At 49.4% G+C, this 26,198-nt stretch overlaps 3 non-coding genes and 9 pseudogenes across 3 annotated transcripts; all 12 read left to right on the top strand.

The window, feature by feature from the left end:
• The first annotated feature begins 457 nt into the window (after positions 1–457).
• LOC137325886 (U2 spliceosomal RNA) lies at positions 458–665 on the top strand (annotated as a pseudogene).
• Positions 666–2,740: 2,075 nt separating this feature from the next.
• Positions 2,741–2,954, top strand: LOC137325962 (U2 spliceosomal RNA; annotated as a pseudogene).
• A 2,075-nt stretch (positions 2,955–5,029) lies between these two features.
• On the top strand, positions 5,030–5,237 carry LOC137325885 (U2 spliceosomal RNA; annotated as a pseudogene).
• A 2,075-nt stretch (positions 5,238–7,312) lies between these two features.
• LOC137325960 (U2 spliceosomal RNA) lies at positions 7,313–7,526 on the top strand (annotated as a pseudogene).
• A 2,075-nt stretch (positions 7,527–9,601) lies between these two features.
• On the top strand, positions 9,602–9,818 carry LOC137325911 (U2 spliceosomal RNA; annotated as a pseudogene).
• A 2,081-nt stretch (positions 9,819–11,899) lies between these two features.
• On the top strand, positions 11,900–12,107 carry LOC137325884 (U2 spliceosomal RNA; annotated as a pseudogene).
• A 1,898-nt stretch (positions 12,108–14,005) lies between these two features.
• Positions 14,006–14,196, top strand: LOC137325717 (U2 spliceosomal RNA). The gene has a single exon (XR_010963960.1). It is a non-coding gene; the product is annotated as a U2 spliceosomal RNA (small nuclear RNA).
• Positions 14,197–16,265: 2,069 nt separating this feature from the next.
• LOC137325894 (U2 spliceosomal RNA) lies at positions 16,266–16,477 on the top strand (annotated as a pseudogene).
• Positions 16,478–18,622: 2,145 nt separating this feature from the next.
• LOC137326005 (U2 spliceosomal RNA) lies at positions 18,623–18,793 on the top strand (annotated as a pseudogene).
• A 2,103-nt stretch (positions 18,794–20,896) lies between these two features.
• LOC137325907 (U2 spliceosomal RNA) lies at positions 20,897–21,093 on the top strand. The gene has a single exon (XR_010964052.1). It is a non-coding gene; the product is annotated as a U2 spliceosomal RNA (small nuclear RNA).
• A 2,132-nt stretch (positions 21,094–23,225) lies between these two features.
• LOC137325978 (U2 spliceosomal RNA) lies at positions 23,226–23,396 on the top strand (annotated as a pseudogene).
• Positions 23,397–25,499: 2,103 nt separating this feature from the next.
• Positions 25,500–25,696, top strand: LOC137325905 (U2 spliceosomal RNA). The gene has a single exon (XR_010964050.1). It is a non-coding gene; the product is annotated as a U2 spliceosomal RNA (small nuclear RNA).
• The last annotated feature ends 502 nt before the right edge of the window (positions 25,697–26,198 follow it).

Here is a 26,198-nt window from a genome sequence, read left to right as displayed (position 1 = left end):
GTGACTGAGACTGACTGACGGAGGTCCGGTGAGACCCAACCCTCTCCCATCTGATTGGTGGCCTACTGGCAAATTTACCAATCTGTCAAGCAATCCTGGCAAGAAAGGGAAAAAAATCTTTAAACTCATCCACTGTTGCAATTAGAAACGGTGGCAAAAATGTGGCCAGAGTGGGAGAGAACGGCAGTGCTTCTAGACTGCATTAAACACAGGCAGCCAGAGACCAAAGAGGGAGTGCAAACAGGAGCCGAGATCAATTCGCATCGAGCGCGTCATCGCTTCTCGGCCTTTTGGCTAAGATCAAGTGGTCAAGTGGGGGAAGGCAACCATTTGGAGCCTTCCTGCCATTGTATGCCGGGGGGATGCAGTCAGGGAGAAATCCCCTCGGGCAGAGTGTAGAGCTTTGGCTTGTAGAGCTTTGGCTTGATGTAATGTCACTGCAAGGAATCTGGAATGAATCTGTAAGGAAATAAGGCACCCAGAGTGTCAGAAAAAAAAAAAAAAAAAAAAAATCTGTTCTTATCAGTTTAATATCTGATACGTCCCCTATCTGGGGACCATATATTAAATTGATTTTTGGAACAGGGAGATGGAACAGGGGCTTGCTCCGTCCACTCCACGCATCGACCCAGTATTGCAGTGTCTCTGGGAACGGTGCACCTCCCTGTGGGGAGATATTCAAAAGGAAAAACAGCTCTTTCCCAGCGTCTCTGTGTGTGTGTGTGTGTATGTGTGTGTATGTATTATTACTGAGAATAAAGCTGATATATTACACTTACTTTCTCAGCTCAGTGGTATTTCTTTCTTCTCCTCGGCTGAATGCCGCTCGCACGTAGCGATATAATTCAAAGTGCAAAATAACTTGGTGCCGTTGACTTTGAACAAGCAGGGTCTGCTTTCAAATGCAAGCTGCGCTCCCGAACTGGACTGTCTGTCTGTTTGTCAAGGAGAGGAAAAGGTGGCGGTGGTGAGGGTGGAGCATTAGCGCTCAGGAGGGGAGACTTTCTTTGAGTGGTGCCAATTAATCTGCACCAGAAAGTCATCCCCCCGACCGGGATTCGAACCCGGGTCTCAACGAGTTTAAAAGGTTGCGTCTTAGACCACTAGACCACCGGAGGGAACTGCCTCAACTCCCTGGGAACTTGTACAAGAGGCTGAGGACACGCACGCCTGCTGCGCTGCGCTGCGCTGGCAGCAGCGACCAGCAGGGGGCCGACCGGCTGATCCTTCCCTTTCACAGGCAGGCTTTTGACCCTCGATTAAACGACAAAGGTGTTCAGAAGGAAGGCCTGGGGGGAGGGAGGCAGGGAGGGACGGACGCACGCACGCAGGGAAATCAGCACAAAGCAGGTCCCCTGGAATCTCACACCTGCGTCCCAGAAAACAGGTCTCCTGGTCAAAGCAGTCCTGCCCGCCCTGCCATTAACGTGACAATGGACAGGGCCCGGCAGCTTGAGACACATCTTTTTTTCAATATGCAAGTTCTTTTTAAAAAGGTTTCCTTCCACAGCAGCTCTGAGTTAGAGTTAGAGTTAGAGTGAGAGAGAGAGAGAGAGAGAGAGAGAGACTGACTGACACTGACTCTCACACACACACACACAGACACACACCGTCTCCCATCCGATTGGTGGACTATGGGATTGAAAATCTAACTTTTAGTTTCAATGCAGCGCGTTGTTGTTGTAATATAGAACTGCAAGTTGCCGTTGTAGTCGTAGTTTCGAATCAGCACAAAGTAGGTGCCTCCCTGGAATGTCACACCTGCGTCCCGGAAAACAGGTCTCCTGGTCAAAGCAGTCCCGCCCCGCCCTGGGATTAACATGACAATGAACGGGGCCCAGTCAGGGAGCAGTTTGAAAGACATTTTTCAATATGCACTTCTGAAACATTAACGCCTTGTTTCTTCCGACAGTTTAACCAGCGATTAACATGACAATGGACAGGGCCCAGTCAGGGAGCAGCTTGAGAGACACCTTTCAATAGGCACTTCTGAAACATTAACGCCTTGTTTCTTTCGACAGTTTAGCCAGCCTTTAACACGTCTTGTGTTTTTATTTCCCATTTCCAGCCAGCCAGCCAGCCAGCCAGCCGAGCCAGCCTCTGCAGTATTTTTTTTCATTGGTCTTGCCTGCCGTGGAATGAATGTTTCAACACGAGCTGCCGATTGTCAGCACCTCACCTCTTTCTCAATTGGCCGTTGCAATCTCACTCACTCACTGTGAGACACGTCACATCACGTCACTAGTTTTCCTTAAAGAGGTCTCCTTCCACGGCAGTTCGTTAGTGACTGAGACTGACTGACGGAGGTCCGGTGAGACCCAACCCTCTCCCATCTGATTGGTGGCCTACTGGCAAATTTACCAATCTGTCAAGCAATCCTGGCAAGAAAGGGAAAAAAATCTTTAAACTCATCCACTGTTGCAATTAGAAACGGTGGCAAAAATGTGGCCAGAGTGGGAGAGAACGGCAGTGCTTCTAGACTGCATTAAACACAGGCAGCCAGAGACCAAAGAGGGAGTGCAAACAGGAGCCGAGATCAATTCGCATCGAGCGCGTCATCGCTTCTCGGCCTTTTGGCTAAGATCAAGTGGTCAAGTGGGGGAAGGCAACCATTTGGAGCCTTCCTGCCATTGTATGCCGGGGGGATGCAGTCAGGGAGAAATCCCCTCGGGCAGAGTGTAGAGCTTTGGCTTGTAGAGCTTTGGCTTGATGTAATGTCACTGCAAGGAATCTGGAATGAATCTGAAAGGCAATAAGGCACCCCAGAGTGTCAGAAAAAAAAAAAAAAAAAAAAAAAAAAATCTGTTCTTATCAGTTTAATATCTGATACGTCCCCTATCTGGGGACCATATATTAAATTGATTTTTGGAACAGGGAGATGGAACAGGGGCTTGCTCCGTCCACTCCACGCATCGACCCAGTATTGCAGTGTCTCTGGGAACGGTGCACCTCCCTGTGGGGAGATATTCAAAAGGAAAAACAGCTCTTTCCCAGCGTCTCTGTGTGTGTGTGTGTGTATGTGTGTGTATGTATTATTACTGAGAATAAAGCTGATATATTACACTTACTTTCTCAGCTCAGTGGTATTTCTTTCTTCTCCTCGGCTGAATGCCGCTCGCACGTAGCGATATAATTCAAAGTGCAAAATAACTTGGTGCCGTTGACTTTGAACAAGCAGGGTCTGCTTTCAAATGCAAGCTGCGCTCCCGAACTGGACTGTCTGTCTGTTTGTCAAGGAGAGGAAAAGGTGGCGGTGGTGAGGGTGGAGCATTAGCGCTCAGGAGGGGAGACTTTCTTTGAGTGGTGCCAATTAATCTGCACCAGAAAGTCATCCCCCCGACCGGGATTCGAACCCGGGTCTCAACGAGTTTAAAAGGTTGCGTCTTAGACCACTAGACCACCGGAGGGAACTGCCTCAACTCCCTGGGAACTTGTACAAGAGGCTGAGGACACGCACGCCTGCTGCGCTGCGCTGCGCTGGCAGCAGCGACCAGCAGGGGGCCGACCGGCTGATCCTTCCCTTTCACAGGCAGGCTTTTGACCCTCGATTAAACGACAAAGGTGTTCAGAAGGAAGGCCTGGGGGGAGGGAGGCAGGGAGGGACGGACGCACGCACGCAGGGAAATCAGCACAAAGCAGGTCCCCTGGAATCTCACACCTGCGTCCCAGAAAACAGGTCTCCTGGTCAAAGCAGTCCTGCCCGCCCTGCCATTAACGTGACAATGGACAGGGCCCGGCAGCTTGAGACACATCTTTTTTTCAATATGCAAGTTCTTTTTAAAAAGGTTTCCTTCCACAGCAGCTCTGAGTTAGAGTTAGAGTTAGAGTGAGAGAGAGAGAGAGAGAGAGAGAGAGACTGACTGACACTGACTCTCACACACACACACACAGACACACACCGTCTCCCATCCGATTGGTGGACTATGGGATTGAAAATCTAACTTTTAGTTTCAATGCAGCGCGTTGTTGTTGTAATATAGAACTGCAAGTTGCCGTTGTAGTCGTAGTTTCGAATCAGCACAAAGTAGGTGCCTCCCTGGAATGTCACACCTGCGTCCCGGAAAACAGGTCTCCTGGTCAAAGCAGTCCCGCCCCGCCCTGGGATTAACATGACAATGAACGGGGCCCAGTCAGGGAGCAGTTTGAAAGACATTTTTCAATATGCACTTCTGAAACATTAACGCCTTGTTTCTTCCGACAGTTTAACCAGCGATTAACATGACAATGGACAGGGCCCAGTCAGGGAGCAGCTTGAGAGACACCTTTCAATAGGCACTTCTGAAACATTAACGCCTTGTTTCTTTCGACAGTTTAGCCAGCCTTTAACACGTCTTGTGTTTTTATTTCCCATTTCCAGCCAGCCAGCCAGCCAGCCAGCCGAGCCAGCCTCTGCAGTATTTTTTTTCATTGGTCTTGCCTGCCGTGGAATGAATGTTTCAACACGAGCTGCCGATTGTCAGCACCTCACCTCTTTCTCAATTGGCCGTTGCAATCTCACTCACTCACTGTGAGACACGTCACATCACGTCACTAGTTTTCCTTAAAGAGGTCTCCTTCCACGGCAGTTCGTTAGTGACTGAGACTGACTGACGGAGGTCCGGTGAGACCCAACCCTCTCCCATCTGATTGGTGGCCTACTGGCAAATTTACCAATCTGTCAAGCAATCCTGGCAAGAAAGGGAAAAAAATCTTTAAACTCATCCACTGTTGCAATTAGAAACGGTGGCAAAAATGTGGCCAGAGTGGGAGAGAACGGCAGTGCTTCTAGACTGCATTAAACACAGGCAGCCAGAGACCAAAGAGGGAGTGCAAACAGGAGCCGAGATCAATTCGCATCGAGCGCGTCATCGCTTCTCGGCCTTTTGGCTAAGATCAAGTGGTCAAGTGGGGGAAGGCAACCATTTGGAGCCTTCCTGCCATTGTATGCCGGGGGGATGCAGTCAGGGAGAAATCCCCTCGGGCAGAGTGTAGAGCTTTGGCTTGTAGAGCTTTGGCTTGATGTAATGTCACTGCAAGGAATCTGGAATGAATCTGTAAGGAAATAAGGCACCCAGAGTGTCAGAAAAAAAAAAAAAAAAAAAAAATCTGTTCTTATCAGTTTAATATCTGATACGTCCCCTATCTGGGGACCATATATTAAATTGATTTTTGGAACAGGGAGATGGAACAGGGGCTTGCTCCGTCCACTCCACGCATCGACCCAGTATTGCAGTGTCTCTGGGAACGGTGCACCTCCCTGTGGGGAGATATTCAAAAGGAAAAACAGCTCTTTCCCAGCGTCTCTGTGTGTGTGTGTGTGTATGTGTGTGTATGTATTATTACTGAGAATAAAGCTGATATATTACACTTACTTTCTCAGCTCAGTGGTATTTCTTTCTTCTCCTCGGCTGAATGCCGCTCGCACGTAGCGATATAATTCAAAGTGCAAAATAACTTGGTGCCGTTGACTTTGAACAAGCAGGGTCTGCTTTCAAATGCAAGCTGCGCTCCCGAACTGGACTGTCTGTCTGTTTGTCAAGGAGAGGAAAAGGTGGCGGTGGTGAGGGTGGAGCATTAGCGCTCAGGAGGGGAGACTTTCTTTGAGTGGTGCCAATTAATCTGCACCAGAAAGTCATCCCCCCGACCGGGATTCGAACCCGGGTCTCAACGAGTTTAAAAGGTTGCGTCTTAGACCACTAGACCACCGGAGGGAACTGCCTCAACTCCCTGGGAACTTGTACAAGAGGCTGAGGACACGCACGCCTGCTGCGCTGCGCTGCGCTGGCAGCAGCGACCAGCAGGGGGCCGACCGGCTGATCCTTCCCTTTCACAGGCAGGCTTTTGACCCTCGATTAAACGACAAAGGTGTTCAGAAGGAAGGCCTGGGGGGAGGGAGGCAGGGAGGGACGGACGCACGCACGCAGGGAAATCAGCACAAAGCAGGTCCCCTGGAATCTCACACCTGCGTCCCAGAAAACAGGTCTCCTGGTCAAAGCAGTCCTGCCCGCCCTGCCATTAACGTGACAATGGACAGGGCCCGGCAGCTTGAGACACATCTTTTTTTCAATATGCAAGTTCTTTTTAAAAAGGTTTCCTTCCACAGCAGCTCTGAGTTAGAGTTAGAGTTAGAGTGAGAGAGAGAGAGAGAGAGAGAGAGAGACTGACTGACACTGACTCTCACACACACACACACAGACACACACCGTCTCCCATCCGATTGGTGGACTATGGGATTGAAAATCTAACTTTTAGTTTCAATGCAGCGCGTTGTTGTTGTAATATAGAACTGCAAGTTGCCGTTGTAGTCGTAGTTTCGAATCAGCACAAAGTAGGTGCCTCCCTGGAATGTCACACCTGCGTCCCGGAAAACAGGTCTCCTGGTCAAAGCAGTCCCGCCCCGCCCTGGGATTAACATGACAATGAACGGGGCCCAGTCAGGGAGCAGTTTGAAAGACATTTTTCAATATGCACTTCTGAAACATTAACGCCTTGTTTCTTCCGACAGTTTAACCAGCGATTAACATGACAATGGACAGGGCCCAGTCAGGGAGCAGCTTGAGAGACACCTTTCAATAGGCACTTCTGAAACATTAACGCCTTGTTTCTTTCGACAGTTTAGCCAGCCTTTAACACGTCTTGTGTTTTTATTTCCCATTTCCAGCCAGCCAGCCAGCCAGCCAGCCGAGCCAGCCTCTGCAGTATTTTTTTTCATTGGTCTTGCCTGCCGTGGAATGAATGTTTCAACACGAGCTGCCGATTGTCAGCACCTCACCTCTTTCTCAATTGGCCGTTGCAATCTCACTCACTCACTGTGAGACACGTCACATCACGTCACTAGTTTTCCTTAAAGAGGTCTCCTTCCACGGCAGTTCGTTAGTGACTGAGACTGACTGACGGAGGTCCGGTGAGACCCAACCCTCTCCCATCTGATTGGTGGCCTACTGGCAAATTTACCAATCTGTCAAGCAATCCTGGCAAGAAAGGGAAAAAAATCTTTAAACTCATCCACTGTTGCAATTAGAAACGGTGGCAAAAATGTGGCCAGAGTGGGAGAGAACGGCAGTGCTTCTAGACTGCATTAAACACAGGCAGCCAGAGACCAAAGAGGGAGTGCAAACAGGAGCCGAGATCAATTCGCATCGAGCGCGTCATCGCTTCTCGGCCTTTTGGCTAAGATCAAGTGGTCAAGTGGGGGAAGGCAACCATTTGGAGCCTTCCTGCCATTGTATGCCGGGGGGATGCAGTCAGGGAGAAATCCCCTCGGGCAGAGTGTAGAGCTTTGGCTTGTAGAGCTTTGGCTTGATGTAATGTCACTGCAAGGAATCTGGAATGAATCTGAAAGGCAATAAGGCACCCCAGAGTGTCAGAAAAAAAAAAAAAAAAAAAAAAAAAAATCTGTTCTTATCAGTTTAATATCTGATACGTCCCCTATCTGGGGACCATATATTAAATTGATTTTTGGAACAGGGAGATGGAACAGGGGCTTGCTCCGTCCACTCCACGCATCGACCCAGTATTGCAGTGTCTCTGGGAACGGTGCACCTCCCTGTGGGGAGATATTCAAAAGGAAAAACAGCTCTTTCCCAGCGTCTCTGTGTGTGTGTGTGTGTATGTGTGTGTATGTATTATTACTGAGAATAAAGCTGATATATTACACTTACTTTCTCAGCTCAGTGGTATTTCTTTCTTCTCCTCGGCTGAATGCCGCTCGCACGTAGCGATATAATTCAAAGTGCAAAATAACTTGGTGCCGTTGACTTTGAACAAGCAGGGTCTGCTTTCAAATGCAAGCTGCGCTCCCGAACTGGACTGTCTGTCTGTTTGTCAAGGAGAGGAAAAGGTGGCGGTGGTGAGGGTGGAGCATTAGCGCTCAGGAGGGGAGACTTTCTTTGAGTGGTGCCAATTAATCTGCACCAGAAAGTCATCCCCCCGACCGGGATTCGAACCCGGGTCTCAACGAGTTTAAAAGGTTGCGTCTTAGACCACTAGACCACCGGAGGGAACTGCCTCAACTCCCTGGGAACTTGTACAAGAGGCTGAGGACACGCACGCCTGCTGCGCTGCGCTGCGCTGGCAGCAGCGACCAGCAGGGGGCCGACCGGCTGATCCTTCCCTTTCACAGGCAGGCTTTTGACCCTCGATTAAACGACAAAGGTGTTCAGAAGGAAGGCCTGGGGGGAGGGAGGCAGGGAGGGACGGACGCACGCACGCAGGGAAATCAGCACAAAGCAGGTCCCCTGGAATCTCACACCTGCGTCCCAGAAAACAGGTCTCCTGGTCAAAGCAGTCCTGCCCGCCCTGCCATTAACGTGACAATGGACAGGGCCCGGCAGCTTGAGACACATCTTTTTTTCAATATGCAAGTTCTTTTTAAAAAGGTTTCCTTCCACAGCAGCTCTGAGTTAGAGTTAGAGTTAGAGTGAGAGAGAGAGAGAGAGAGAGAGAGAGACTGACTGACACTGACTCTCACACACACACACACAGACACACACCGTCTCCCATCCGATTGGTGGACTATGGGATTGAAAATCTAACTTTTAGTTTCAATGCAGCGCGTTGTTGTTGTAATATAGAACTGCAAGTTGCCGTTGTAGTCGTAGTTTCGAATCAGCACAAAGTAGGTGCCTCCCTGGAATGTCACACCTGCGTCCCGGAAAACAGGTCTCCTGGTCAAAGCAGTCCCGCCCCGCCCTGGGATTAACATGACAATGAACGGGGCCCAGTCAGGGAGCAGTTTGAAAGACATTTTTCAATATGCACTTCTGAAACATTAACGCCTTGTTTCTTCCGACAGTTTAACCAGCGATTAACATGACAATGGACAGGGCCCAGTCAGGGAGCAGCTTGAGAGACACCTTTCAATAGGCACTTCTGAAACATTAACGCCTTGTTTCTTTCGACAGTTTAGCCAGCCTTTAACACGTCTTGTGTTTTTATTTCCCATTTCCAGCCAGCCAGCCAGCCAGCCAGCCGAGCCAGCCTCTGCAGTATTTTTTTTCATTGGTCTTGCCTGCCGTGGAATGAATGTTTCAACACGAGCTGCCGATTGTCAGCACCTCACCTCTTTCTCAATTGGCCGTTGCAATCTCACTCACTCACTGTGAGACACGTCACATCACGTCACTAGTTTTCCTTAAAGAGGTCTCCTTCCACGGCAGTTCGTTAGTGACTGAGACTGACTGACGGAGGTCCGGTGAGACCCAACCCTCTCCCATCTGATTGGTGGCCTACTGGCAAATTTACCAATCTGTCAAGCAATCCTGGCAAGAAAGGGAAAAAAATCTTTAAACTCATCCACTGTTGCAATTAGAAACGGTGGCAAAAATGTGGCCAGAGTGGGAGAGAACGGCAGTGCTTCTAGACTGCATTAAACACAGGCAGCCAGAGACCAAAGAGGGAGTGCAAACAGGAGCCGAGATCAATTCGCATCGAGCGCGTCATCGCTTCTCGGCCTTTTGGCTAAGATCAAGTGGTCAAGTGGGGGAAGGCAACCATTTGGAGCCTTCCTGCCATTGTATGCCGGGGGGATGCAGTCAGGGAGAAATCCCCTCGGGCAGAGTGTAGAGCTTTGGCTTGTAGAGCTTTGGCTTGATGTAATGTCACTGCAAGGAATCTGGAATGAATCTGTAAGGAAATAAGGCACCCAGAGTGTCAGAAAAAAAAAAAAAAAAAAAAAAAAAAAAAAATCTGTTCTTATCAGTTTAATATCTGATACGTCCCCTATCTGGGGACCATATATTAAATTGATTTTTGGAACAGGGAGATGGAACAGGGGCTTGCTCCGTCCACTCCACGCATCGACCCAGTATTGCAGTGTCTCTGGGAACGGTGCACCTCCCTGTGGGGAGATATTCAAAAGGAAAAACAGCTCTTTCCCAGCGTCTCTGTGTGTGTGTGTGTGTGTGTGTGTGTGTGTGTATGTATTATTACTGAGAATAAAGCTGATATATTACACTTACTTTCTCAGCTCAGTGGTATTTCTTTCTTCTCCTCGGCTGAATGCCGCTCGCACGTAGCGATATAATTCAAAGTGCAAAATAACTTGGTGCCGTTGACTTTGAACAAGCAGGGTCTGCTTTCAAATGCAAGCTGCGCTCCCGAACTGGACTGTCTGTCTGTTTGTCAAGGAGAGGAAAAGGTGGCGGTGGTGAGGGTGGAGCATTAGCGCTCAGGAGGGGAGACTTTCTTTGAGTGGTGCCAATTAATCTGCACCAGAAAGTCATCCCCCCGACCGGGATTCGAACCCGGGTCTCAACGAGTTTAAAAGGTTGCGTCTTAGACCACTAGACCACCGGAGGGAACTGCCTCAACTCCCTGGGAACTTGTACAAGAGGCTGAGGACACGCACGCCTGCTGCGCTGCGCTGCGCTGGCAGCAGCGACCAGCAGGGGGCCGACCGGCTGATCCTTCCCTTTCACAGGCAGGCTTTTGACCCTCGATTAAACGACAAAGGTGTTCAGAAGGAAGGCCTGGGGGGAGGGAGGCAGGGAGGGACGGACGCACGCACGCAGGGAAATCAGCACAAAGCAGGTCCCCTGGAATCTCACACCTGCGTCCCAGAAAACAGGTCTCCTGGTCAAAGCAGTCCTGCCCGCCCTGCCATTAACGTGACAATGGACAGGGCCCGGCAGCTTGAGACACATCTTTTTTTCAATATGCAAGTTCTTTTTAAAAAGGTTTCCTTCCACAGCAGCTCTGAGTTAGAGTTAGAGTTAGAGTGAGAGAGAGAGAGAGAGAGAGAGAGAGACTGACTGACACTGACTCTCACACACACACACACAGACACACACCGTCTCCCATCCGATTGGTGGACTATGGGATTGAAAATCTAACTTTTAGTTTCAATGCAGCGCGTTGTTGTTGTAATATAGAACTGCAAGTTGCCGTTGTAGTCGTAGTTTCGAATCAGCACAAAGTAGGTGCCTCCCTGGAATGTCACACCTGCGTCCCGGAAAACAGGTCTCCTGGTCAAAGCAGTCCCGCCCCGCCCTGGGATTAACATGACAATGAACGGGGCCCAGTCAGGGAGCAGTTTGAAAGACATTTTTCAATATGCACTTCTGAAACATTAACGCCTTGTTTCTTCCGACAGTTTAACCAGCGATTAACATGACAATGGACAGGGCCCAGTCAGGGAGCAGCTTGAGAGACACCTTTCAATAGGCACTTCTGAAACATTAACGCCTTGTTTCTTTCGACAGTTTAGCCAGCCTTTAACACGTCTTGTGTTTTTATTTCCCATTTCCAGCCAGCCAGCCAGCCAGCCAGCCGAGCCAGCCTCTGCAGTATTTTTTTTCATTGGTCTTGCCTGCCGTGGAATGAATGTTTCAACACGAGCTGCCGATTGTCAGCACCTCACCTCTTTCTCAATTGGCCGTTGCAATCTCACTCACTCACTGTGAGACACGTCACATCACGTCACTAGTTTTCCTTAAAGAGGTCTCCTTCCACGGCAGTTCGTTAGTGACTGAGACTGACTGACGGAGGTCCGGTGAGACCCAACCCTCTCCCATCTGATTGGTGGCCTACTGGCAAATTTACCAATCTGTCAAGCAATCCTGGCAAGAAAGGGAAAAAAATCTTTAAACTCATCCACTGTTGCAATTAGAAACGGTGGCAAAAATGTGGCCAGAGTGGGAGAGAACGGCAGTGCTTCTAGACTGCATTAAACACAGGCAGCCAGAGACCAAAGAGGGAGTGCAAACAGGAGCCGAGATCAATTCGCATCGAGCGCGTCATCGCTTCTCGGCCTTTTGGCTAAGATCAAGTGGTCAAGTGGGGGAAGGCAACCATTTGGAGCCTTCCTGCCATTGTATGCCGGGGGGATGCAGTCAGGGAGAAATCCCCTCGGGCAGAGTGTAGAGCTTTGGCTTGTAGAGCTTTGGCTTGATGTAATGTCACTGCAAGGAATCTGGAATGAATCTGTAAGGAAATAAGGCACCCAGAGTGTCAGAAAAAAAAAAAAAAAAAAAAAATCTGTTCTTATCAGTTTAATATCTGATACGTCCCCTATCTGGGGACCATATATTAAATTGATTTTTGGAACAGGGAGATGGAACAGGGGCTTGCTCCGTCCACTCCACGCATCGACCCAGTATTGCAGTGTCTCTGGGAACGGTGCACCTCCCTGTGGGGAGATATTCAAAAGGAAAAACAGCTCTTTCCCAGCGTCTCTGTGTGTGTGTGTGTGTGTGTGTGTGTGTGTGTATGTATTATTACTGAGAATAAAGCTGATATATTACACTTACTTTCTCAGCTCAGTGGTATTTCTTTCTTCTCCTCGGCTGAATGCCGCTCGCACGTAGCGATATAATTCAAAGTGCAAAATAACTTGGTGCCGTTGACTTTGAACAAGCAGGGTCTGCTTTCAAATGCAAGCTGCGCTCCCGAACTGGACTGTCTGTCTGTTTGTCAAGGAGAGGAAAAGGTGGCGGTGGTGAGGGTGGAGCATTAGCGCTCAGGAGGGGAGACTTTCTTTGAGTGGTGCCAATTAATCTGCACCAGAAAGTCATCCCCCCGACCGGGATTCGAACCCGGGTCTCAACGAGTTTAAAAGGTTGCGTCTTAGACCACTAGACCACCGGAGGGAACTGCCTCAACTCCCTGGGAACTTGTACAAGAGGCTGAGGACACGCACGCCTGCTGCGCTGCGCTGCGCTGGCAGCAGCGACCAGCAGGGGGCCGACCGGCTGATCCTTCCCTTTCACAGGCAGGCTTTTGACCCTCGATTAAACGACAAAGGTGTTCAGAAGGAAGGCCTGGGGGGAGGGAGGCAGGGAGGGACGGACGCACGCACGCAGGGAAATCAGCACAAAGCAGGTCCCCTGGAATCTCACACCTGCGTCCCAGAAAACAGGTCTCCTGGTCAAAGCAGTCCTGCCCGCCCTGCCATTAACGTGACAATGGACAGGGCCCGGCAGCTTGAGACACATCTTTTTTTCAATATGCAAGTTCTTTTTAAAAAGGTTTCCTTCCACAGCAGCTCTGAGTTAGAGTTAGAGTTAGAGTGAGAGAGAGAGAGAGAGAGAGAGAGAGACTGACTGACACTGACTCTCACACACACACACACAGACACACACCGTCTCCCATCCGATTGGTGGACTATGGGATTGAAAATCTAACTTTTAGTTTCAATGCAGCGCGTTGTTGTTGTAATATAGAACTGCAAGTTGCCGTTGTAGTCGTAGTTTCGAATCAGCACAAAGTAGGTGCCTCCCTGGAATGTCACACCTGCGTCCCGGAAAACAGGTCTCCTGGTCAAAGCAGTCCCGCCCCGCCCTGGGATTAACATGACAATGAACGGGGCCCAGTCAGGGAGCAGTTTGAAAGACATTTTTCAATATGCACTTCTGAAACATTAACGCCTTGTTTCTTCCGACAGTTTAACCAGCGATTAACATGACAATGGACAGGGCCCAGTCAGGGAGCAGCTTGAGAGACACCTTTCAATAGGCACTTCTGAAACATTAACGCCTTGTTTCTTTCGACAGTTTAGCCAGCCTTTAACACGTCTTGTGTTTTTATTTCCCATTTCCAGCCAGCCAGCCAGCCAGCCAGCCGAGCCAGCCTCTGCAGTATTTTTTTTCATTGGTCTTGCCTGCCGTGGAATGAATGTTTCAACACGAGCTGCCGATTGTCAGCACCTCACCTCTTTCTCAATTGGCCGTTGCAATCTCACTCACTCACTGTGAGACACGTCACATCACGTCACTAGTTTTCCTTAAAGAGGTCTCCTTCCACGGCAGTTCGTTAGTGACTGAGACTGACTGACGGAGGTCCGGTGAGACCCAACCCTCTCCCATCTGATTGGTGGCCTACTGGCAAATTTACCAATCTGTCAAGCAATCCTGGCAAGAAAGGGAAAAAAATCTTTAAACTCATCCACTGTTGCAATTAGAAACGGTGGCAAAAATGTGGCCAGAGTGGGAGAGAACGGCAGTGCTTCTAGACTGCATTAAACACAGGCAGCCAGAGACCAAAGAGGGAGTGCAAACAGGAGCCGAGATCAATTCGCATCGAGCGCGTCATCGCTTCTCGGCCTTTTGGCTAAGATCAAGTGTAGTATCTGTTCTTATCAGTTTAATATCTGATACGTCCCCTATCTGGGGACCATATATTAAATTGATTTTTGGAACAGGGAGATGGAACAGGGGCTTGCTCCGTCCACTCCACGCATCGACCCAGTATTGCAGTGTCTCTGGGAACGGTGCACCTCCCTGTGGGGAGATATTCAAAAGGAAAAACAGCTCTTTCCCAGCGTCTCTGTGTGTGTGTGTGTGTGTGTATGTATTATTACTGAGAATAAAGCTGATATATTACACTTACTTTCTCAGCTCAGTGGTATTTCTTTCTTCTCCTCGGCTGAATGCCGCTCGCACGTAGCGATATAATTCAAAGTGCAAAATAACTTGGTGCCGTTGACTTTGAACAAGCAGGGTCTGCTTTCAAATGCAAGCTGCGCTCCCGAACTGGACTGTCTGTCTGTTTGTCAAGGAGAGGAAAAGGTGGCGGTGGTGAGGGTGGAGCATTAGCGCTCAGGAGGGGAGACTTTCTTTGAGTGGTGCCAATTAATCTGCACCAGAAAGTCATCCCCCCGACCGGGATTCGAACCCGGGTCTCAACGAGTTTAAAAGGTTGCGTCTTAGACCACTAGACCACCGGAGGGAACTGCCTCAACTCCCTGGGAACTTGTACAAGAGGCTGAGGACACGCACGCCTGCTGCGCTGCGCTGCGCTGGCAGCAGCGACCAGCAGGGGGCCGACCGGCTGATCCTTCCCTTTCACAGGCAGGCTTTTGACCCTCGATTAAACGACAAAGGTGTTCAGAAGGAAGGCCTGGGGGGAGGGAGGCAGGGAGGGACGGACGCACGCACGCAGGGAAATCAGCACAAAGCAGGTCCCCTGGAATCTCACACCTGCGTCCCAGAAAACAGGTCTCCTGGTCAAAGCAGTCCTGCCCGCCCTGCCATTAACGTGACAATGGACAGGGCCCGGCAGCTTGAGACACATCTTTTTTTCAATATGCAAGTTCTTTTTAAAAAGGTTTCCTTCCACAGCAGCTCTGAGTTAGAGTTAGAGTTAGAGTGAGAGAGAGAGAGAGAGAGAGAGAGAGACTGACTGACACTGACTCTCACACACACACACACAGACACACACCGTCTCCCATCCGATTGGTGGACTATGGGATTGAAAATCTAACTTTTAGTTTCAATGCAGCGCGTTGTTGTTGTAATATAGAACTGCAAGTTGCCGTTGTAGTCGTAGTTTCGAATCAGCACAAAGTAGGTGCCTCCCTGGAATGTCACACCTGCGTCCCGGAAAACAGGTCTCCTGGTCAAAGCAGTCCCGCCCCGCCCTGGGATTAACATGACAATGAACGGGGCCCAGTCAGGGAGCAGTTTGAAAGACATTTTTCAATATGCACTTCTGAAACATTAACGCCTTGTTTCTTCCGACAGTTTAACCAGCGATTAACATGACAATGGACAGGGCCCAGTCAGGGAGCAGCTTGAGAGACACCTTTCAATAGGCACTTCTGAAACATTAACGCCTTGTTTCTTTCGACAGTTTAGCCAGCCTTTAACACGTCTTGTGTTTTTATTTCCCATTTCCAGCCAGCCAGCCAGCCAGCCAGCCGAGCCAGCCTCTGCAGTATTTTTTTTCATTGGTCTTGCCTGCCGTGGAATGAATGTTTCAACACGAGCTGCCGATTGTCAGCACCTCACCTCTTTCTCAATTGGCCGTTGCAATCTCACTCACTCACTGTGAGACACGTCACATCACGTCACTAGTTTTCCTTAAAGAGGTCTCCTTCCACGGCAGTTCGTTAGTGACTGAGACTGACTGACGGAGGTCCGGTGAGACCCAACCCTCTCCCATCTGATTGGTGGCCTACTGGCAAATTTACCAATCTGTCAAGCAATCCTGGCAAGAAAGGGAAAAAAATCTTTAAACTCATCCACTGTTGCAATTAGAAACGGTGGCAAAAATGTGGCCAGAGTGGGAGAGAACGGCAGTGCTTCTAGACTGCATTAAACACAGGCAGCCAGAGACCAAAGAGGGAGTGCAAACAGGAGCCGAGATCAATTCGCATCGAGCGCGTCATCGCTTCTCGGCCTTTTGGCTAAGATCAAGTGGTCAAGTGGGGGAAGGCAACCATTTGGAGCCTTCCTGCCATTGTATGCCGGGGGGATGCAGTCAGGGAGAAATCCCCTCGGGCAGAGTGTAGAGCTTTGGCTTGTAGAGCTTTGGCTTGATGTAATGTCACTGCAAGGAATCTGGAATGAATCTGTAAGGAAATAAGGCACCCAGAGTGTCAGAAAAAAAAAAAAAAAAAAAAAAAAAATCTGTTCTTATCAGTTTAATATCTGATACGTCCCCTATCTGGGGACCATATATTAAATTGATTTTTGGAACAGGGAGATGGAACAGGGGCTTGCTCCGTCCACTCCACGCATCGACCCAGTATTGCAGTGTCTCTGGGAACGGTGCACCTCCCTGTGGGGAGATATTCAAAAGGAAAAACAGCTCTTTCCCAGCGTCTCTGTGTGTGTGTGTGTGTGTGTGTGTGTGTGTGTATGTATTATTACTGAGAATAAAGCTGATATATTACACTTACTTTCTCAGCTCAGTGGTATTTCTTTCTTCTCCTCGGCTGAATGCCGCTCGCACGTAGCGATATAATTCAAAGTGCAAAATAACTTGGTGCCGTTGACTTTGAACAAGCAGGGTCTGCTTTCAAATGCAAGCTGCGCTCCCGAACTGGACTGTCTGTCTGTTTGTCAAGGAGAGGAAAAGGTGGCGGTGGTGAGGGTGGAGCATTAGCGCTCAGGAGGGGAGACTTTCTTTGAGTGGTGCCAATTAATCTGCACCAGAAAGTCATCCCCCCGACCGGGATTCGAACCCGGGTCTCAACGAGTTTAAAAGGTTGCGTCTTAGACCACTAGACCACCGGAGGGAACTGCCTCAACTCCCTGGGAACTTGTACAAGAGGCTGAGGACACGCACGCCTGCTGCGCTGCGCTGCGCTGGCAGCAGCGACCAGCAGGGGGCCGACCGGCTGATCCTTCCCTTTCACAGGCAGGCTTTTGACCCTCGATTAAACGACAAAGGTGTTCAGAAGGAAGGCCTGGGGGGAGGGAGGCAGGGAGGGACGGACGCACGCACGCAGGGAAATCAGCACAAAGCAGGTCCCCTGGAATCTCACACCTGCGTCCCAGAAAACAGGTCTCCTGGTCAAAGCAGTCCTGCCCGCCCTGCCATTAACGTGACAATGGACAGGGCCCGGCAGCTTGAGACACATCTTTTTTTCAATATGCAAGTTCTTTTTAAAAAGGTTTCCTTCCACAGCAGCTCTGAGTTAGAGTTAGAGTTAGAGTGAGAGAGAGAGAGAGAGAGAGAGAGAGACTGACTGACACTGACTCTCACACACACACACACAGACACACACCGTCTCCCATCCGATTGGTGGACTATGGGATTGAAAATCTAACTTTTAGTTTCAATGCAGCGCGTTGTTGTTGTAATATAGAACTGCAAGTTGCCGTTGTAGTCGTAGTTTCGAATCAGCACAAAGTAGGTGCCTCCCTGGAATGTCACACCTGCGTCCCGGAAAACAGGTCTCCTGGTCAAAGCAGTCCCGCCCCGCCCTGGGATTAACATGACAATGAACGGGGCCCAGTCAGGGAGCAGTTTGAAAGACATTTTTCAATATGCACTTCTGAAACATTAACGCCTTGTTTCTTCCGACAGTTTAACCAGCGATTAACATGACAATGGACAGGGCCCAGTCAGGGAGCAGCTTGAGAGACACCTTTCAATAGGCACTTCTGAAACATTAACGCCTTGTTTCTTTCGACAGTTTAGCCAGCCTTTAACACGTCTTGTGTTTTTATTTCCCATTTCCAGCCAGCCAGCCAGCCAGCCAGCCGAGCCAGCCTCTGCAGTATTTTTTTTCATTGGTCTTGCCTGCCGTGGAATGAATGTTTCAACACGAGCTGCCGATTGTCAGCACCTCACCTCTTTCTCAATTGGCCGTTGCAATCTCACTCACTCACTGTGAGACACGTCACATCACGTCACTAGTTTTCCTTAAAGAGGTCTCCTTCCACGGCAGTTCGTTAGTGACTGAGACTGACTGACGGAGGTCCGGTGAGACCCAACCCTCTCCCATCTGATTGGTGGCCTACTGGCAAATTTACCAATCTGTCAAGCAATCCTGGCAAGAAAGGGAAAAAAATCTTTAAACTCATCCACTGTTGCAATTAGAAACGGTGGCAAAAATGTGGCCAGAGTGGGAGAGAACGGCAGTGCTTCTAGACTGCATTAAACACAGGCAGCCAGAGACCAAAGAGGGAGTGCAAACAGGAGCCGAGATCAATTCGCATCGAGCGCGTCATCGCTTCTCGGCCTTTTGGCTAAGATCAAGTGGTCAAGTGGGGGAAGGCAACCATTTGGAGCCTTCCTGCCATTGTATGCCGGGGGGATGCAGTCAGGGAGAAATCCCCTCGGGCAGAGTGTAGAGCTTTGGCTTGTAGAGCTTTGGCTTGATGTAATGTCACTGCAAGGAATCTGGAATGAATCTGTAAGGAAATAAGGCACCCAGAGTGTCAGAAAAAAAAAAAAAAAAAAAAAAAAAAAAAAAAAAAAAAAAAAAAAAAAATCTGTTCTTATCAGTTTAATATCTGATACGTCCCCTATCTGGGGACCATATATTAAATTGATTTTTGGAACAGGGAGATGGAACAGGGGCTTGCTCCGTCCACTCCACGCATCGACCCAGTATTGCAGTGTCTCTGGGAACGGTGCACCTCCCTGTGGGGAGATATTCAAAAGGAAAAACAGCTCTTTCCCAGCGTCTCTGTGTGTGTGTGTGTGTGTGTGTGTGTGTGTGTATGTATTATTACTGAGAATAAAGCTGATATATTACACTTACTTTCTCAGCTCAGTGGTATTTCTTTCTTCTCCTCGGCTGAATGCCGCTCGCACGTAGCGATATAATTCAAAGTGCAAAATAACTTGGTGCCGTTGACTTTGAACAAGCAGGGTCTGCTTTCAAATGCAAGCTGCGCTCCCGAACTGGACTGTCTGTCTGTTTGTCAAGGAGAGGAAAAGGTGGCGGTGGTGAGGGTGGAGCATTAGCGCTCAGGAGGGGAGACTTTCTTTGAGTGGTGCCAATTAATCTGCACCAGAAAGTCATCCCCCCGACCGGGATTCGAACCCGGGTCTCAACGAGTTTAAAAGGTTGCGTCTTAGACCACTAGACCACCGGAGGGAACTGCCTCAACTCCCTGGGAACTTGTACAAGAGGCTGAGGACACGCACGCCTGCTGCGCTGCGCTGCGCTGGCAGCAGCGACCAGCAGGGGGCCGACCGGCTGATCCTTCCCTTTCACAGGCAGGCTTTTGACCCTCGATTAAACGACAAAGGTGTTCAGAAGGAAGGCCTGGGGGGAGGGAGGCAGGGAGGGACGGACGCACGCACGCAGGGAAATCAGCACAAAGCAGGTCCCCTGGAATCTCACACCTGCGTCCCAGAAAACAGGTCTCCTGGTCAAAGCAGTCCTGCCCGCCCTGCCATTAACGTGACAATGGACAGGGCCCGGCAGCTTGAGACACATCTTTTTTTCAATATGCAAGTTCTTTTTAAAAAGGTTTCCTTCCACAGCAGCTCTGAGTTAGAGTTAGAGTTAGAGTGAGAGAGAGAGAGAGAGAGAGAGAGAGACTGACTGACACTGACTCTCACACACACACACACAGACACACACCGTCTCCCATCCGATTGGTGGACTATGGGATTGAAAATCTAACTTTTAGTTTCAATGCAGCGCGTTGTTGTTGTAATATAGAACTGCAAGTTGCCGTTGTAGTCGTAGTTTCGAATCAGCACAAAGTAGGTGCCTCCCTGGAATGTCACACCTGCGTCCCGGAAAACAGGTCTCCTGGTCAAAGCAGTCCCGCCCCGCCCTGGGATTAACATGACAATGAACGGGGCCCAGTCAGGGAGCAGTTTGAAAGACATTTTTCAATATGCACTTCTGAAACATTAACGCCTTGTTTCTTCCGACAGTTTAACCAGCGATTAACATGACAATGGACAGGGCCCAGTCAGGGAGCAGCTTGAGAGACACCTTTCAATAGGCACTTCTGAAACATTAACGCCTTGTTTCTTTCGACAGTTTAGCCAGCCTTTAACACGTCTTGTGTTTTTATTTCCCATTTCCAGCCAGCCAGCCAGCCAGCCAGCCGAGCCAGCCTCTGCAGTATTTTTTTTCATTGGTCTTGCCTGCCGTGGAATGAATGTTTCAACACGAGCTGCCGATTGTCAGCACCTCACCTCTTTCTCAATTGGCCGTTGCAATCTCACTCACTCACTGTGAGACACGTCACATCACGTCACTAGTTTTCCTTAAAGAGGTCTCCTTCCACGGCAGTTCGTTAGTGACTGAGACTGACTGACGGAGGTCCGGTGAGACCCAACCCTCTCCCATCTGATTGGTGGCCTACTGGCAAATTTACCAATCTGTCAAGCAATCCTGGCAAGAAAGGGAAAAAAATCTTTAAACTCATCCACTGTTGCAATTAGAAACGGTGGCAAAAATGTGGCCAGAGTGGGAGAGAACGGCAGTGCTTCTAGACTGCATTAAACACAGGCAGCCAGAGACCAAAGAGGGAGTGCAAACAGGAGCCGAGATCAATTCGCATCGAGCGCGTCATCGCTTCTCGGCCTTTTGGCTAAGATCAAGTGGTCAAGTGGGGGAAGGCAACCATTTGGAGCCTTCCTGCCATTGTATGCCGGGGGGATGCAGTCAGGGAGAAATCCCCTCGGGCAGAGTGTAGAGCTTTGGCTTGTAGAGCTTTGGCTTGATGTAATGTCACTGCAAGGAATCTGGAATGAATCTGTAAGGCAATAAGGCACCACAGAGTGTCAGAAAAAAAAAAAAAAAAAAAAAAAAAAAAAAAATCTGTTCTTATCAGTTTAATATCTGATACGTCCCCTATCTGGGGACCATATATTAAATTGATTTTTGGAACAGGGAGATGGAACAGGGGCTTGCTCCGTCCACTCCACGCATCGACCCAGTATTGCAGTGTCTCTGGGAACGGTGCACCTCCCTGTGGGGAGATATTCAAAAGGAAAAACAGCTCTTTCCCAGCGTCTCTGTGTGTGTGTGTGTGTGTGTGTGTGTGTGTGTATGTATTATTACTGAGAATAAAGCTGATATATTACACTTACTTTCTCAGCTCAGTGGTATTTCTTTCTTCTCCTCGGCTGAATGCCGCTCGCACGTAGCGATATAATTCAAAGTGCAAAATAACTTGGTGCCGTTGACTTTGAACAAGCAGGGTCTGCTTTCAAATGCAAGCTGCGCTCCCGAACTGGACTGTCTGTCTGTTTGTCAAGGAGAGGAAAAGGTGGCGGTGGTGAGGGTGGAGCATTAGCGCTCAGGAGGGGAGACTTTCTTTGAGTGGTGCCAATTAATCTGCACCAGAAAGTCATCCCCCCGACCGGGATTCGAACCCGGGTCTCAACGAGTTTAAAAGGTTGCGTCTTAGACCACTAGACCACCGGAGGGAACTGCCTCAACTCCCTGGGAACTTGTACAAGAGGCTGAGGACACGCACGCCTGCTGCGCTGCGCTGCGCTGGCAGCAGCGACCAGCAGGGGGCCGACCGGCTGATCCTTCCCTTTCACAGGCAGGCTTTTGACCCTCGATTAAACGACAAAGGTGTTCAGAAGGAAGGCCTGGGGGGAGGGAGGCAGGGAGGGACGGACGCACGCACGCAGGGAAATCAGCACAAAGCAGGTCCCCTGGAATCTCACACCTGCGTCCCAGAAAACAGGTCTCCTGGTCAAAGCAGTCCTGCCCGCCCTGCCATTAACGTGACAATGGACAGGGCCCGGCAGCTTGAGACACATCTTTTTTTCAATATGCAAGTTCTTTTTAAAAAGGTTTCCTTCCACAGCAGCTCTGAGTTAGAGTTAGAGTTAGAGTGAGAGAGAGAGAGAGAGAGAGAGAGAGACTGACTGACACTGACTCTCACACACACACACACAGACACACACCGTCTCCCATCCGATTGGTGGACTATGGGATTGAAAATCTAACTTTTAGTTTCAATGCAGCGCGTTGTTGTTGTAATATAGAACTGCAAGTTGCCGTTGTAGTCGTAGTTTCGAATCAGCACAAAGTAGGTGCCTCCCTGGAATGTCACACCTGCGTCCCGGAAAACAGGTCTCCTGGTCAAAGCAGTCCCGCCCCGCCCTGGGATTAACATGACAATGAACGGGGCCCAGTCAGGGAGCAGTTTGAAAGACATTTTTCAATATGCACTTCTGAAACATTAACGCCTTGTTTCTTCCGACAGTTTAACCAGCGATTAACATGACAATGGACAGGGCCCAGTCAGGGAGCAGCTTGAGAGACACCTTTCAATAGGCACTTCTGAAACATTAACGCCTTGTTTCTTTCGACAGTTTAGCCAGCCTTTAACACGTCTTGTGTTTTTATTTCCCATTTCCAGCCAGCCAGCCAGCCAGCCAGCCGAGCCAGCCTCTGCAGTATTTTTTTTCATTGGTCTTGCCTGCCGTGGAATGAATGTTTCAACACGAGCTGCCGATTGTCAGCACCTCACCTCTTTCTCAATTGGCCGTTGCAATCTCACTCACTCACTGTGAGACACGTCACATCACGTCACTAGTTTTCCTTAAAGAGGTCTCCTTCCACGGCAGTTCGTTAGTGACTGAGACTGACTGACGGAGGTCCGGTGAGACCCAACCCTCTCCCATCTGATTGGTGGCCTACTGGCAAATTTACCAATCTGTCAAGCAATCCTGGCAAGAAAGGGAAAAAAATCTTTAAACTCATCCACTGTTGCAATTAGAAACGGTGGCAAAAATGTGGCCAGAGTGGGAGAGAACGGCAGTGCTTCTAGACTGCATTAAACACAGGCAGCCAGAGACCAAAGAGGGAGTGCAAACAGGAGCCGAGATCAATTCGCATCGAGCGCGTCATCGCTTCTCGGCCTTTTGGCTAAGATCAAGTGGTCAAGTGGGGGAAGGCAACCATTTGGAGCCTTCCTGCCATTGTATGCCGGGGGGATGCAGTCAGGGAGAAATCCCCTCGGGCAGAGTGTAGAGCTTTGGCTTGTAGAGCTTTGGCTTGATGTAATGTCACTGCAAGGAATCTGGAATGAATCTGTAAGGAAATAAGGCACCCAGAGTGTCAGAAAAAAAAAAAAAAAAAAAAAAAAAAAAAAAAAAAATCTGTTCTTATCAGTTTAATATCTGATACGTCCCCTATCTGGGGACCATATATTAAATTGATTTTTGGAACAGGGAGATGGAACAGGGGCTTGCTCCGTCCACTCCACGCATCGACCCAGTATTGCAGTGTCTCTGGGAACGGTGCACCTCCCTGTGGGGAGATATTCAAAAGGAAAAACAGCTCTTTCCCAGCGTCTCTGTGTGTGTGTGTGTGTGTGTGTGTGTGTGTGTATGTATTATTACTGAGAATAAAGCTGATATATTACACTTACTTTCTCAGCTCAGTGGTATTTCTTTCTTCTCCTCGGCTGAATGCCGCTCGCACGTAGCGATATAATTCAAAGTGCAAAATAACTTGGTGCCGTTGACTTTGAACAAGCAGGGTCTGCTTTCAAATGCAAGCTGCGCTCCCGAACTGGACTGTCTGTCTGTTTGTCAAGGAGAGGAAAAGGTGGCGGTGGTGAGGGTGGAGCATTAGCGCTCAGGAGGGGAGACTTTCTTTGAGTGGTGCCAATTAATCTGCACCAGAAAGTCATCCCCCCGACCGGGATTCGAACCCGGGTCTCAACGAGTTTAAAAGGTTGCGTCTTAGACCACTAGACCACCGGAGGGAACTGCCTCAACTCCCTGGGAACTTGTACAAGAGGCTGAGGACACGCACGCCTGCTGCGCTGCGCTGCGCTGGCAGCAGCGACCAGCAGGGGGCCGACCGGCTGATCCTTCCCTTTCACAGGCAGGCTTTTGACCCTCGATTAAACGACAAAGGTGTTCAGAAGGAAGGCCTGGGGGGAGGGAGGCAGGGAGGGACGGACGCACGCACGCAGGGAAATCAGCACAAAGCAGGTCCCCTGGAATCTCACACCTGCGTCCCAGAAAACAGGTCTCCTGGTCAAAGCAGTCCTGCCCGCCCTGCCATTAACGTGACAATGGACAGGGCCCGGCAGCTTGAGACACATCTTTTTTTCAATATGCAAGTTCTTTTTAAAAAGGTTTCCTTCCACAGCAGCTCTGAGTTAGAGTTAGAGTTAGAGTGAGAGAGAGAGAGAGAGAGAGAGAGAGACTGACTGACACTGACTCTCACACACACACACACAGACACACACCGTCTCCCATCCGATTGGTGGACTATGGGATTGAAAATCTAACTTTTAGTTTCAATGCAGCGCGTTGTTGTTGTAATATAGAACTGCAAGTTGCCGTTGTAGTCGTAGTTTCGAATCAGCACAAAGTAGGTGCCTCCCTGGAATGTCACACCTGCGTCCCGGAAAACAGGTCTCCTGGTCAAAGCAGTCCCGCCCCGCCCTGGGATTAACATGACAATGAACGGGGCCCAGTCAGGGAGCAGTTTGAAAGACATTTTTCAATATGCACTTCTGAAACATTAACGCCTTGTTTCTTCCGACAGTTTAACCAGCGATTAACATGACAATGGACAGGGCCCAGTCAGGGAGCAGCTTGAGAGACACCTTTCAATAGGCACTTCTGAAACATTAACGCCTTGTTTCTTTCGACAGTTTAGCCAGCCTTTAACACGTCTTGTGTTTTTATTTCCCATTTCCAGCCAGCCAGCCAGCCAGCCAGCCGAGCCAGCCTCTGCAGTATTTTTTTTCATTGGTCTTGCCTGCCGTGGAATGAATGTTTCAACACGAGCTGCCGATTGTCAGCACCTCACCTCTTTCTCAATTGGCCGTTGCAATCTCACTCACTCACTGTGAGACACGTCACATCACGTCACTAGTTTTCCTTAAAGAGGTCTCCTTCCACGGCAGTTCGTTAGTGACTGAGACTGACTGACGGAGGTCCGGTGAGACCCAACCCTCTCCCATCTGATTGGTGGCCTACTGGCAAATTTACCAATCTGTCAAGCAATCCTGGCAAGAAAGGGAAAAAAATCTTTAAACTCATCCACTGTTGCAATTAGAAACGGTGGCAAAAATGTGGCCAGAGTGGGAGAGAACGGCAGTGCTTCTAGACTGCATTAAACACAGGCAGCCAGAGACCAAAGAGGGAGTGCAAACAGGAGCCGAGATCAATTCGCATCGAGCGCGTCATCGCTTCTCGGCCTTTTGGCTAAGATCAAGTGGTCAAGTGGGGGAAGGCAACCATTTGGAGCCTTCCTGCCATTGTATGCCGGGGGGATGCAGTCAGGGAGAAATCCCCTCGGGCAGAGTGTAGAGCTTTGGCTTGTAGAGCTTTGGCTTGATGTAATGTCACTGCAAGGAATCTGGAATGAATCTGTAAGGCAATAAGGCACCACAGAGTGTCAGAAAAAAAAAAAAAAAAAAAAAAAAAAAAAAAATCTGTTCTTATCAGTTTAATATCTGATACGTCCCCTATCTGGGGACCATATATTAAATTGATTTTTGGAACAGGGAGATGGAACAGGGGCTTGCTCCGTCCACTCCACGCATCGACCCAGTATTGCAGTGTCTCTGGGAACGGTGCACCTCCCTGTGGGGAGATATTCAAAAGGAAAAACAGCTCTTTCCCAGCGTCTCTGTGTGTGTGTGTGTGTGTGTGTGTGTGTGTGTATGTATTATTACTGAGAATAAAGCTGATATATTACACTTACTTTCTCAGCTCAGTGGTATTTCTTTCTTCTCCTCGGCTGAATGCCGCTCGCACGTAGCGATATAATTCAAAGTGCAAAATAACTTGGTGCCGTTGACTTTGAACAAGCAGGGTCTGCTTTCAAATGCAAGCTGCGCTCCCGAACTGGACTGTCTGTCTGTTTGTCAAGGAGAGGAAAAGGTGGCGGTGGTGAGGGTGGAGCATTAGCGCTCAGGAGGGGAGACTTTCTTTGAGTGGTGCCAATTAATCTGCACCAGAAAGTCATCCCCCCGACCGGGATTCGAACCCGGGTCTCAACGAGTTTAAAAGGTTGCGTCTTAGACCACTAGACCACCGGAGGGAACTGCCTCAACTCCCTGGGAACTTGTACAAGAGGCTGAGGA

Source organism: Heptranchias perlo, chromosome 9 (assembly GCF_035084215.1).
Source record: "Heptranchias perlo isolate sHepPer1 chromosome 9, sHepPer1.hap1, whole genome shotgun sequence".
Lineage (NCBI taxonomy): Eukaryota > Metazoa > Chordata > Chondrichthyes > Hexanchiformes > Hexanchidae > Heptranchias > Heptranchias perlo.
This window is presented reverse-complemented; position numbering and strand designations above follow the sequence as displayed.